This window comes from Microtus ochrogaster, linkage group LG4, assembly GCF_000317375.1.
Source record: "Microtus ochrogaster isolate Prairie Vole_2 linkage group LG4, MicOch1.0, whole genome shotgun sequence".
In the NCBI taxonomy this organism is placed as follows: domain Eukaryota; kingdom Metazoa; phylum Chordata; class Mammalia; order Rodentia; family Cricetidae; genus Microtus; species Microtus ochrogaster.
The window spans coordinates 4,523,396-4,538,170 of record NC_022030.1 but is presented as its reverse complement, the minus strand read 5'-3'; the positions used below and the strand labels follow the sequence as shown (position 1 = coordinate 4,538,170).

Below are 14,775 nucleotides of genomic sequence, written 5' to 3'. Positions count from 1 at the left end.
TCTTCTTCTTCTTCTTCTTCTTCTTCTTCTTCTTCTTCTTCTTCTTCTTCTTCTTCTTCTTCTTCTTCTTCTTCTTCTTCTTCTTCTAAAATGGAAAACATCAAGTTCAGGAAGGCAGAACGTCAAAAAGACACCAGAAAATGTAATTTATATTGCAACCTGGCTGCTTGGCAGATGCATGTAATTTTCATAATGCTTTCTCTCAAAGTCTTTACACACTTAAAGTTTTAAAAGTGTGTGTGTACATGTGTGCATGCATGTGCACGAGTGTGTGTGAGCATGTGTGCATGTGCGTGTGTGTAGTGTGGGCAATCTGAAGATATATTTTGATTACTAAATTCAGCACAAGCAGTTTGCAGTCATTGCCTCCTTAAATGTTAAGAACATCATTCATCACATCTCTGGCTTCTTAAGTTTGTGATTCACAGTTTGCAATGCCAGATTTCCCAATGGTTGGACTTTTTTCTAAACTACTTTCTTTGAAGATTCCTTTTTTTTATTATTTGTGTGTGCTTGTTCACGTGTGTGTGTGTGTGTGTGTGTGTGTGTGTGTGTGTGCGCGCGTGTATTACATGAGTATGTGAATGTTTTCACCCATGGGTCTACATCATTATTTCCCTTCAAACAAGGTCTATTACTGGAGTTTTGTTGGTCCGATTTGCCCATGAGCTCTTGAGGTCTGCTTCTCTTTTTGCTTACAGCAGTGGGATTATAGGCACATACAACCATGCCGGACTTTTTATGTGGGTGTTGGGAGATTTTTGCACTCATAAAAAAGATCACTTAGGGCAACTTTTATGCTCATCTGGAACCAAGAACTCCCAACTCAGAGAGTCTGTTGCAGGGACCTAAGGCACATGATCAGTAGGTGAAAGGCAGGTTTCCCAGTTCTCACTCCAGATTAAACACCAGCCAAGAACAAGGGTGCATCTTTGCTGCGAAACTCAACCTCTTCTTCAGAATAATAAACATACATTTTTAAAATGCATTCCCATTTTTCAGCTCCACATCTAACAAGCAAATCTACACTTGTTGCCCCTTAAACTGAGTTCACCTCTCCCATACCTTCTGGGGCCTCTTGCATTCCCAACCCACGGTGAACCATCTTTTAAGACTTCCTGAGAACAGCAACTGTTGGCCTGAGTTCAGCTTTATCTCTTCCTTGTCTTCATGCCTCTCATGTCTAACAATTGTACAGCTTTAGGGAGGGAAAAAGAAGGAGAGTGTTGTCACATATTCAAGTTTTGATTCCTTTGTATTAATTGATAATCCATATTCAATGAAAATAAATAAAGTAGGATTTTTTTAGACCTATAGCTTAGTGCATATATTTTGATTAATTTTAATCTCTGTGTGTGTGCGAATATATTTATGTGGATTGAAAACTACCTTTGCAAAATTGATATTACATGATAAAAGTTTATTTATATAGGATATATACTGTTTGATGCTTTTAATCAAATGTTTTCAGGGCTTCACAGTTTAATATATTTCATTGTATAGAGATGGAAAAGTTCATTGATCTAATCTGTTATCCCAAGATAGTCCTAATTTCTCATTATTTGCATGTAAATACCATTAACAATTCAAAAACATTAGTCTTTCTTCCCTAGAATATTTGATAAGTATTGCATTTTTGTATATTTCTGGACAAATTAACATACTTTTAGGCAAGAAATATATATATGCACACATACAATTAATATATATTACTATTAGGCAGAAGTTTTTAATTTTTTTGCCTTATAGATATTTTTATAATGTTTCTTTAGTGCTTATTTTTAGCAGTTTTTCTCGGTATATTTAGCTCACAAGGTCACCTTTCTCAGGTTTATCAGTTGTAAGTTTTTAAAGTTTGTTTTGGCTTTCTGATGGGATCATGTAAATAATGGTACCTTGTGCTTTCTTTTACCATATTTGTAGACGTTAATTGATCTGTCCTTTAGTAATAAACTAAGACACAGGGCAATTCCTCTGTGTGAGATTTTCTGCAGTGTATCTTCCTAAATTAGCAAATGTCGACCTTGCTTCTTCATGAAGTTCTGTAACTGATGTCAAGCAGTACTGGCCTCCAGGGTTGGACCACATCAGAATGACTAAAGTTAAATGAACTTAAGTTATACAATATTTGTGTTTGCTGATAGTTTGCATTTAGATTACTCAAAGAAGATAGCATCATGTGACAGGCAGTGGGGAACTGTGATAGAAGAAGAACAGACACTAATGAAGTCTGCTTGACCTTTTGTGAAGGGGAACTCTGTGCTCTAGCCTTTGAGGTCATAAGAGCCAGATTTTTAATCTGAGAAGAGTGTTGAACTAGTCTCCCTCAGAACCAAAGACAGGGAAAAATGAACTAAGAGTTTCTGGCGATTCTGATGTGGAGGAGTGTGTGTGTGTGTGTGTGTGTGTGTGTGTGTAAGTGTATGTTTTGTTGATTGTTGCCAGGGGCAAGCCTCCCATTAACTGATAAATAATAAATCACATTGTACCTCTTTCTTGCCCCTTCCTTTGTCTTTCCTCCTGTCACTACCCAATTGGGGTGGTAATTCCTTTGTCTTTGTTTGCATGGAGAATTGTGTCAGGGACTTTGTTATTTTTTTTTTTTTATTAAGAAAGAAAAAAAAATTTTCCGCCTCCTCCCAGCCTCCCACTCCTCCCACTCTCCCCCCTCCCGACTTTGTTATTTTATAACCATCATTTTGTTCTTGCCTTTGTTGACTTTGGAGAAGTGTCCTTTTAATGGATGAGTAATAGAGTCTCTTGGGACCTTCTCTGGGCTACCATCACAGTAGAGTCGTGGTGTTTCATTCTGTCTTCCAAGTTGACTTCCAAAGATGCCTACATCATAAACTGTGGCTCTGTGAGCTAGAACTTTTGCAGAAAGCATACACAGTTTTCACTGACACTCCCACTTCCCCCTGTAAATACCCAAATTGTTGATCCTCACCAAGCTATGTCTCTTCCTTTCATCCCTACCTCTCTTAGCTCCAGCTGATCTGTGGAGAAGCAGGCCTTGTAATCTCTGAGTTTACTCAATGTGCAAGAAGGCTTGCTGGGTGGATATCAAGTTTTCCTAGGAATACTTATTCAAGAGCATGTCCTTCCCTGATTAAATGGCCTTAACAATTTGTCAAAGATCATCCAGCCACATTTGCCAAGATTTCTTCCTGGAATCTCCTTCTTTTATGTTTATCTGTGTCTTTGTTTTCCTATCCACACTGTGCGATTTCAGTTAGCTTTTTAATATGTTTTGAAGCATGAGTATTCCGACTTTCATGTTCTTCTTTTCCAGAATTGGTACTGCTATTTTAGGTCCCATTAGATTCCATAACATTGACTACATTCATGTCACTGTGTTCCAAATATTAGACAAACTGTCTTAAGAACAGAGGAATAACTTATTTGGCTTACACATTCAGAAGAATTTTAGGTCTATGGAGGAGGCATGGCAACAGGAGCCTCTCTGTCAGATGGAGCCTAGAAAGAGGGAGAGTTCTGCTGTGATTAGTAAGGTAGCTATGACCTTAATAGACCCACTCCTAGCTATGCGACTTTGCCATCAGAACACATCTCCTGAAAGATTAATAGATATTACAAGCTGAAGACTGAACATTCAAAGCCTGAGCCTATGGGAAAAAGTTCATATTCAAACCAAAGCATGATACACATTTTAGGATGGGCTTTCTTCTTTCTATGTAGAAGTATCCTAGTATTGTGTTAGGAATTTTTGTTAAATGTGTAGAATGTTTTGATAGTATTGATTGACACCTTTGACAAAATTATTTATTAAGTATATAATAAAGTATATATTCTTTAAATTTGTCTATGTAGTTTTCAACATTTTACATCTTTAGTTAGGTTTATGACTATCTTGATGATATTGTAAATGGAATTATTTTCTGAATTTCATTTTAATTATGTTAATTGCTAGCATATAGAATCACAATTTTGTGTGTGTGTGTTGATTTTGTGTCCTGGAACTTTGCTGAAATTATTATCAGCTATCATATCTTTGAGAATATCTTAACTATAAACTGGATTCGACTGAGAACTACCTAGGAGGCTGGTAAAGCCCCGGGGAGGTCTGATGGCATATTTACTGATGAGTAGATCATTAGGATTCTGAAGTGATGAAGGGGTGAATCTCTTGTTGGATGCTCTATACGATGGCATTGAGGTGTGGTGAATGGTAGGCGAATGGGCTTAGTTAGAGGAAGGAGGCCACTTGGGGATGTGTCCTTCGGAGTCACCTGCGGTGTCAATCCCTTCCACTTTTCACTTCCGTTGCTTGCTAACTGCCATGGTATGAATTTCTCTGCTCCACCACACTGTCTGTGCCATGCTGCACCAAACCCTCTCAAACTGTAAAGCCAAACAAATGGTTATTCCTCTCAAACTGCTTCTCTTAGGTATTTGGTCAGAGTGAAAAGTCTGAGTAATACAGTGTGTGTGTGTGTGTGTGTGTGTGTGTGTGTGTGTGTGTGTGTGCAAAAGTGTAGTGTTTATACCTATGAAATTATGCCCTCTGAAAACAGATACTCTTCTAACTTTCATGCTTTGTCACTTTACAATTTTTAAATATTTATTATCTATTTGTGCATATGAGCTTCAGTTAGGACTTTTAATATTATGCTAAATGGCCCCAGTAAAAGCAGGCATCTTTTATGTCTTAGATACCATTTGAGTATATAGCTATAAGTTTCTTTTGCCGGAAGCCTGGTCTTTAGTGTGATGCTGAGGCATCAGGACCTCTAAGAGGTGGGGCTAGTGGAAGGTGATAGGTTGTGAAAACACCCACATCAGGAAGGATCAGCGCTGCTTTCCTGGAGTGGCATCGCTGTTGAGACTGCCCTGAGGCTTCCTGTTTCACCACCTGTGCTGCTGACTGCACACAGGCCACCATTGCAGTCACATCTCTCATAGGCCCTCAGTAAGTCTGAGTAGGAGCCAATACCACAGTCTTAGATCTCTAATTGCTTTCCTCTCTCTATTACCCCACACTAGCTATTTTGATTTTATTGCAAAAAAAAAAAATAGGTAATGACAACATTTCGTTCTTGTTCATGATCTTAGAAAGAATACTGATCTTTTTTTTTTCATTTTTTTTATTGAGAAAAGGAAAAAAAACAAAAAACAAGTTTCCTCCCAACCAATCAATTACCACCCCCTCCCCGCACTCCTCTCCCCCTCCCTCCCCAGTCCAAAGAGCAGTCAGGGTGCCCTGCCCTGTGGTAAGTCTTAGGTCCTCCCCCCTCCGTCCATATCTTGGAAGGTGAACATCCAAACTGGCTAGGCGCCCACAAAGCCAGAAAATTAAGTAGGATCCCCCCTCCGTCCATATCTTGGAAGGTGAACATCCAAACTGGCTAGGCGCCCACAAAGCCAGCATATTAAGTAGAATACTGATCTTTTATTGCTGAGTGTGTTAAGTAGGGACTTTGCACAGATCGCCTAACTTTTAGTGGTCTTTCTTTCTAGTATGAATTGTAGATTGCTCTTGTGAGGGAAGGATGTTGAATCTTATAAAATACTTTTCAGCCTCAGATACATTTGTCTTAGAAGAGTTCATTTATTCCTACAAATTCCTACAATTCAGATTCAAACTAATATTGTTTTGTGAATATGAATTAAATAAAAATATCCTTAACCTGTCAAAAATGTCTTATTATACAGCGACTCACTAAATGTCAACTTAAAGAATAAATACAACCCACTGATGAAAACTACAGAATGAGTGAGGCCTTTAATTCAGGCCCACAGTGGAAAGAATTCATCTCCAAAAGTAAAAAAAAAGTCTGAAAGACTTTCCAGCCTCTACCAAGAACTGGGGACAGAAGGAAGACAGGTAAGCTTTTAACGCATTCAATCAAACCACTTAAATTTGGTAAATATTTATGAAGAAGTATTCACAGGGTGGACAGGCGAGCAAGATCCAAGTACAAGCGGCTGCCTGTGCTTCTGAGAAGTTTAAAGGTAAATGGAAATCAAGCACGTAGAGTTAACTACAACACAAGAGCGAATGTCACTGAAGAAAGGAGGTGGGTGATGGAGGTATGGGGGGGATAGGATAGGCTCACTGTGTGTGGTGTGTGTGTGTGGTGTGTGTGTGGTATGTGTGTGTGTGTGTGTTTAAGGAGGTGAGCATTGGCGTCAGCGACATCTCTTTCAAGGGCACTGTAAGTAATGAGCTGCTAATAATGGTCGAGTCTTTCTCATTGATAACAAGGCTGGGGGAGGTAATTCTGCTGCAAAGTTATAAAAGGAAGGGCAGCAGGACATGTTTAGAGCAGCGCAAAAGCAAACTGCAGGAGAAAAGCGGGGCAGCGTCCAGCTGGAGGGTCTGAGGAGAACCGGTAGCTTTAGAGAACCAGCAGGTCACAGAGAAACACTGACGATAGCTTCCTTCCTCCCCATGGAGGAGGGAGCCCATGGCTGCGCAACGAAGGCCAGCTAATATTTGTGTAAATGTTATTAAATTTAATGGATATTTTATAGTCTCCATTTTATATTTCCCCTGCAGTATCCAGTGCTGTTGAACACATCCTTGTTCTCACAAGACTCCCCTCCTTTGGCTTCCACGATCTTCTGGTCTTCTTCATCTCATTTTTTTTTTTTTTGTTTTATTTGCTAAAGCACTCATTGCTCCTCATCTCTGAGTTATTTTTTTTCCTGTCACCATAGTGTAATATCATACTGACCATTTGCTTTTCTTACCCCTTTCTCCTCTCATGGCATGTATGTTCATGCTTCTCTGGTAGGTTTCTTTTATTACTATTACTTTAGCTTTCTATCTTAGTTCATTGGCTTTTCTAAAACAAAATGCTTGAGGCTTGATTACTTCAAAAGTAAAGCGGTTTCTTTGGAAGGTACAAACAGCATGACAATAATGATTTAGCCCGAGGTCCCTGGCTGTGCTACAGCAGGATGGGGAGGCAAAAGTACAATCAACCATATTCAGAAAACATCACATGATAAGGCAGGATATAAGATGCCAGGAAGGAGTCAATCCCAATTAAAAAATATTTTTGTTTTTTTTACAACGCTAGGGCTTGAACCCACGATCTTGCATATACTAAATAAGTATTCCACCACTGAGGTTCATCCTCACTTCTTTACTCTTTGATAACAACACACTCACCAAAACTCCATCACTGCTAGTAGCCTTGACCTATTGATTTTAGACAGAGTTAGCCGCTTCATGGACTCTCCCATGATCTAATTAGATCTACTATGTACCAACTCTTGAAGGAACTTCCAGAGGGCATGTCATATTAGGCTGTCTTTATACTCCCCTCCATCCCTCCCCCTCTCTCCTTTTATTCCTTTCTCTAGACTGTCCTACAAATGCCCAAACAAGCTACCACAGGGGCTCTAGGATGATGAGGACACTCTGTCATCTCTATTCCAAATCCACACCAAACAGAATTTTCCAGTACACAGTCTTCTTCAAAACTCTCAATGTTAATCGTCAGTCCTGGTGCTTCTATGTCCTGGCTGCTGCTAAAAGCCATTCACTTCCTTACATCTCCACCACTTCTTCTCAGCCAAAGTGGTCAACCTCTATCTTGTACCTTATTGCACCGTCTCTTGTGTCCAGCTTGCCCTGTTATCTGTTCTCTGCACTCACATTTCTGACAAGAAAACTTAGTCATGTTTCTTCTTCTCTCTGCGTTCTCGAGACAACATTTTAGACTCCATAGCATGGTGTACCAGACTGTTAGCTGAGCCTTGCTCCCCTCTCGCTCGTCTCTCCTGCCCCATTATTCTCACACCTGCTCCTTGTACCATAGCACGTTTGGATATCCTCCTCGCACCCCTAAGACGGAAGTTCTTCCAGCATCATTGTGTAGACCAAGTCTTCTTTCTATAAGCTATAATTCCTCTCTCCATATCATATTGTATGAAACTGAGCTTTGCCTGCTTCTCCTAATTCAATGTAAACTTCAGAAGGAAGAGACACTATCCTATCAACGACTGTTTCTTAGGAATTATCATACTGTAGAGGTTCAGTGTGAATTTGTTCATTTGATGCATGAATTGCGATGCATTGTAGGAATGTTAAAAAAAACTGCTCCAGTTACAAAAGCAGTGTCTGCCCGGCTTGGGCACCAGCTGTCTAGTCCATTTTGTTCTCATGCGCTCTCCAAACATGTCTTTGTTGTGGCTCTATTTCCTGCTGTGAAAGCAAGCACATTTTGCTTACTGTCCCTAAGTCCATTGTTATTTCACATTGCTCCAGCCAGAACCAGGTCCTCGAGGCATGGAGATCTAGTTCTGTTAATACTTTCAAATTAATGATAGGATCCTCGAACTTCCTTTTGATACTTAACCAGGCTTCCACTCTGACAGGTTCCATTTACTAATCTTTCTGTTCTTGATTTACTTTTAAAAGCAAAGTTGGCCTGGGTATTTCTGCTTCTTACATGATGTACGAGACAAACTGTACACACTTTCCTTCTTAATGAAAAGCATTTTTTTTTCAACAAAGCAGATGGCTGCCCGCATCACTGTGTCTTGGTCAATTTGTGATTCAGAATTGCCATTAGACTGTTAACTGGCTGCTGAGTGGTTTCCCTTTATCTGAGATTTGTGAGGTTAACTGGGGTTTTAGGTACTCACACTGTCTATTACATCTTTGCGCTGCTTTATAAAAATAAACCACCCATCCCTTAGCGGGGTCTAGACCTGTGTTTAGATTGGTAAGGTAATAAGTTCAAGGGAACTCAGTTGAGGTCTTTATATGCTACCCACCCTGTCTCAGTGTTTATACTTTCTACTAAACATGCCTAGGATATTCTATGTTTTATATGCTCACATTTTACAAGGTTCTGATGCTAAGTAATGCCACATCTGTACCCTGGAAAATGGCACATTCTTCCCTTTTGTAGGATAAATCAACTCTTTATGGCATTTCTATCTGTTGAATTACTTTTTGTCACATGAAAATTCAGCCTCCTTAATTGAATATATAAACATTTGGGTTGAATAGTGACTCAAATTTTAATATTTTTATGCCAAAACTTTTCCAAGAGAAAGAAAAGTGTGTCAAATTCAGTTTATAAGCCAGGTAAATATTAAGTGATAGATGTCTAATGTTTTAAAACAATATATAGCTGTATTGGAAAGAGTAACGTGGGATATCTTTCTGAATTTAGAGACCTCTGTGCTGGCATTGCCTTTCTTCCTCATGATCTCACCCTCCCGTGATTTAAGCAGAAGTCTTTGGGAACTCTTTATGAATGTGCCATCTCAGCTCATCTGCAAGAATGATTCCTTTCTTACAAGCACTAGCTGCACTAAGATGGAGTAAGCCCTATCTAAGTGTATTGAAGTGGAAGCTTTCAGTGGGAACAATCCACATCTCTTGACCACAGTTCCTGGTGTTTTTCTTTGACTCCCTTCATTCTCTTGGTCAAAAATTTAGCACATCCCACAGCCTCCTCCTCATTTTCCTCAGTGCATTGTTTCTTCAGAGCACTGGATTGGAATTTGTGGATACATGGAGTAACAAGATGCTGAACCTTGGGTGCTTTGGTCCTGGACATCTTTTCTTCCTTATTAAAGACATGTTGGTGAACATCATCTTCTTAGGTAGAACAGCTTCTAGAGACCGAAAAGCTTTTGGACTCTGCTTTTTTTTTCAAGATTTGAGTCCTAAATCTTGAAATACAACAGTAAGGGTCAGTCCAGAAATATTCTTCTCTCAATTATTTTTTTAATGATAACCAAGTTGAGAACACTCAAATTGACATTCAATTGTAACTGTGTTGCAAACAGACTTCCACTCCCTCCAGTTCTTGGTCTATAACAAGAACACCCCTTACTCAACAGCAGGCACACTCTTCCATGGGTCAAGACACCACGCTTCATGGGAAAACCTGGTTTGTCGTTTCTATCGTGAATTCCGGCCACATCACTTTTTATGCAGAGCGGCGGCAGCAACTTCTGTGGCTGTGCGCTTCTCATGGAAAGTAAAAAGCTCGGGTTCATCGCCCACTCCGATGAGTTTCTGACAGATGGTGCCTGTGAAGGGGATAGTCAGCTTCTTCTTGACCGAGCCAACCAATTTGGAGGGGCCACAAAAGAGCTTCCTTGAAATCTAGGTGGAAGCCTCCACGATCCCATAGCTACATGTCTGCAAACCGGCATCACATAGATGCTAGTGGCACGCCCCGGCCTCTCATTTCTGTTCACTATTTCATACATTAACACTGTGATTTCTTTTCACGTTTTCTCGATTTCTTTGACCAAATAAGATTCATTCTGCTAATTTGAAATGTCAACACTTATCCTCCCAGTTATTACAATAGCATATGAAGCAATTACATCATTCTGAAAGTTTCGCTTGTGTTTCCTTCCCTTCAACTGACTACCGCTCTCCCTGCTCGAGAAAAAAAGTTGTTGTTGTTGTTTTTTTTTTTTCTGATTTCACTCATCTTGTCGTAGATTGATTTTTGACATGGTATGCACATGAAGTGGGGAAGGGCAGCACATGTTAGCAGTATGCAGATATCTGTCTCTGTTTTGGAGGAGATTGATCTGTGGTGCTGTGTATGTGTGAACTCTTGTCTCCTTTTTGGTTTTAATTATTTTCGCACACCATGGCTTGTTTATTCATAATCTCATTGATGGACACTTGTTTCTAGTTCTTGACATGTACAAGTGAAGGTGCGGAAAACATTTATCTGCTAGTGTTTAAGGATAAGAAGATTCATTTTTTCCTTGGGAAAATACTTAGGAGCTAAATTGCAGTTGAAATGATGTCTTTAATTTCCTAAGAAACTGGCACACTATTTTCCAAACTATCCCCCCCCCATGCCCCACAACATGTAAACAGGACCTTAAGTTTCACATCCTTTGTCAAATACTTTGCTTGTCTTAGCATATTAAGAAGCATTCGAAAGAAATCTTAACCCATTCAGAATACATGTTGCTTGGAAACAGGGTGGTTAGATAAAATACAAACAGCCACTTGACACTCAATTTTCAGATAAACATTGATGATGTTTCAACATGAACTCATGTTCTCAATGTTACACGGAATAAACTCATTCAGAAAGTCATTGCTTATAAAGATTTATGCTGATGCCCTTTAGCTTTTATTTGTTAAATATAGCAAGATTATTTGTGATGTATATATGGAATTTTTCAGTCCTATGGCTTGTTTTTCATTTCTTAATGGTGTTTTCTTAAGAACAGACTTTTAAAATATATATCACTTCAATTGATCAAAACTTTTTGAATGCTTGCTTCTTGTAGCTATCTGATTTAAGAAATCTTTACCTACTCCACGATCACAAAGACTTTATATTAAAAAAACACTGACTGTTACTCATACTATAAAAATCTGATTCATTTTGTGTTCGTTTCAAGAAGGGGCCTAAGTGATGCGTACAATAAGGGCTTTCCCTTCCAGGTTAAGATATCTTGGATGCCTTGTTATAAGTTTGTCTGTCCTCTGCCGCAGCCCGCCAACCTTGTTTATTTTTATATCCCATTATATCACAAGTAGACTTTAGTGATTATCATTACAGAGTTGGTTTTTTTTTGTGTGGCTAAAATCAGTTTGAGACTTCCAATAAAAATAATTCTGTATTTTTCCTACTGCTTTGAGTTTAGTTTTTTTCTTCTAGTTTGTCTTCTTTGTAAGATGGGAGTACATATTACTGTTTCTGTATCTTTTTTAAAAAATGAAATACAAGTGTTTTATGTAACAATACTTCACCTGTGTTCCCTAATGTTGGTACACTGTGCTTTTATTTTTACCCAAAGTATTTTCTAATGTTTCTTGTGATTTTTTTTTTTAAATCTCAGAATGATTTAGCATCTTATAATGTTTGGTTATTTGGAGATTTTTCTAGATATTTCTTTCATTTCAAACTGTATCTTAATTCACTTGTGGCCAGGAAAGGACATTTTGTATAATTCTATTTTTTATAAATTTATTGAGATTGACTTTACAGGCCAGAAGGTAGTCTATAGAGATAAATGTTCTATGCACACTTGAAAGGAATGTTTATTCTACATGAAGGAAGCTGAATGATGGCTCCAAAGATATCAGGGCTTAATCCTTGGGGCTTGTAATTGTTGCCTTATTAGGGAGAATGGCTTTGCGAATGTGAGTAAGTTAAGGATCTTGAGACAGTTAGGCTAGCCTGGGTGTCCAGGTGCGTCTAATGTAATCAGAGGGGCGCTTGTAATCCTTATAAGGGTTACAAGAAGGAGGCAGAAGAGTCCCTGAAGGAGCTGTGGCCGGGCAAACAAAGGTTAGAGTCCTGTGACTGCCGACTCTAAGAATGGAAAACAGCCATAAGTTGTGGAATGTGGCAGCCTGAGTAAGCTGGAAAGGCCCGGAGCGGACTCCCCGCAAGCCCGGGGTTTTAGAGAACCATACAGGCTTGCCAGCACCACAGTGTCAGCATGGGAAGAACTCAACCCACTAGCACTGTAAGCTGATGAGTTATAAAATAATTATAAATATAATTGTAAAAATAATTATAGTTTTTGATTTGCAGGGTTTACTATCTAAGGACTTTGGAAACTTGTTCCAAATGAACACCTGTGGGTCATGGGATTGTTTTCCACGGTATTGAAATCCTCAGTGTCCCTCAATTATTAAAGAGAAAGCAATGCTTATTGAGTGAAGCTCATTGAGAGTTATTGAAAATACCGAGTGGGCAATAGCGCAGCACGATTCCTGCTACGAAGTAAGCAGTGTGCTAACACGGATGGCTTCAGTGTTCTGTAAGTCAGCACCGTTCTTGGTGCTCATCAGCGTGGGCGGCAGTGAATGCAAGGCTTCACATGATAAATCTTCCAGCAGTCAGAGGTGGGTGAGCAACCAGGGCTTGACTCAGTGATGTGAGTATGAGCTTTGAGTTGCTGGGACAGTGATGACAAAGGAAACAAGGAAGGACGGAAGCATCTCAGCGTGGATGAAACAGTAGACGTAAGAGAATGAGAGCGGCCCGAGCCAAATATGCCGATTAGCGATGTCTCCATTGGGTTTAGGCTCAGTGTTCCTAAGTGGCTGAACAGATGGCTCAGCCACTAAGAGCATTTGCTGTGCATGCACAAGGACAAGGCATCTACATACAAAAGCTGAACACAATCACACGTGCTGCTTACTCCAGAGTGGGGCTGGGCTGGGGGGACACAAGAGGATCTATGGGACTTGCTGGTGCCAGCCTAGCTCCATGTTTAGTGAAAACATCTTAAGGCAATAAAGAGAGATTGACAGAGTAGGCTCTCTTCTTATGTGGGAGCATGTACCCCAATACACATGTGAGCAAATACCACACACACACACACACACACGCGTGCACACACACAAAGAGAGAGAAAGAGAGAGAAGGGGGAGAGAGAGATATGAGAGAGAGAGAGAGAGAGAGAGAGAGAGAGAGAGAGAGAGAGAGAGGGAGGGAGGGGGAGGGGGGTAAGAGCACTCTCATTAACCCCCCAGGACCTAGGAAGGCAGGTTAGCGTTTGTAAGGGCTCTGCCACCTTTGAATGTAGTCCAATGTGAGAGGCCTCTGTTGGTGCTGGTGTGGATCAGGATCATCAATGTCCATGCATTTTCCTAAAAACTTGACATATCAGACATGTTCTAAGGCATAGTTTTCAAAATATAACGGCTATTCAATCGGTGCTAAGAAAGCAGCATTTAAAAATGTAATAGAGGGGCTGGCAAGGAGGTTTAGTAGGTAAAGGGGCCAGCCTGCAGTAAAGTCTGATGAGCTGAGTTCAGTCCCTTGAACGGAGGTGGCAGAAAGAGAGAACCGACTCTCACAGCCTGTCCTCTGACTTAGACACGTACACCACGGCACATGTGCGCTTCAACCCTACACATGTACACAAAATAAGTGAAAAAGAATTTCCAAAAATGTAATGAATAGGATAAAAGAATGAAAAACACACACACAAATATACATATAAAGCTGTGGTATAATAGGAATTATTTTACTTTTATTATGTATGCAGGCAGATGACATTTCAAACTTCACTTCTTATAGGCCACTGCCTTCTTACTGCATGGCGGAGGCTGGGCTCCAGGCTGGACTGTGATCCCAAGTTCCTTCCATTCTCCACAGTCTGAGATGAATGTCAGGTTAGCTGATGAGTAAGAACCATTTAGATTCTTTATTAAGGGTGGCATGGAAAGTCCATTAAGACCATGTATTTGTGAGGTGTGCCCTTAGATAACACTTTGTTCCCTTCACAAGTGTCAACCACTTATTTAATAGCCCGCTAAGAACTATACCCTCTCATGGTTAATTCGGTTGAGCTACTTTTTACGGTGACCAAAGGTTTTCCTTGCACATCTTTACATTAGAAAGTTCCAAATCCTGACAACATCTGCCATCCACCTGTCGTGCACATTTTAGCATCTGCTTTTAGACTTAATTTCTAATAAAAGACTTGATTAGCCAAAATCACATGAATTTTGGCAAGCCTTTTGATTCATCTAAAGAGTAGAAAAATGTCTCTAGGCTTTAGGAATGAACCCCCTAACTAGGTATTTAAAGGTCTAACTGTTTGTAAATATATTGTTTAAGAATATCCAGTATATTTTTATTAATCTTTACATTTTGTTTTATGAAAAAGATGGAAGATTTTTTTTTAAATCAACCTCTCAGGACATTAATTGCAATCACTTATTTTAGTAAAACGAGCACAGAGGTTTCTTTTAGAGGGAAAAATAGAAATTGAAATGAGCACAATGTTCGAGAAAGGACTTGATTGCTTTGGGGACTTCCAGCAGGGTGACAGATGAAT

General features: G+C 39.6%; 1 pseudogene; it reads right to left on the bottom strand.

Annotated features, from left to right (window-relative positions):
• Nucleotides 1–9,341: 9,341 nt before the first annotated feature.
• Nucleotides 9,342–14,155, bottom strand: LOC113457655 (annotated as a pseudogene).
• Nucleotides 14,156–14,775: the final 620 nt, after the last annotated feature.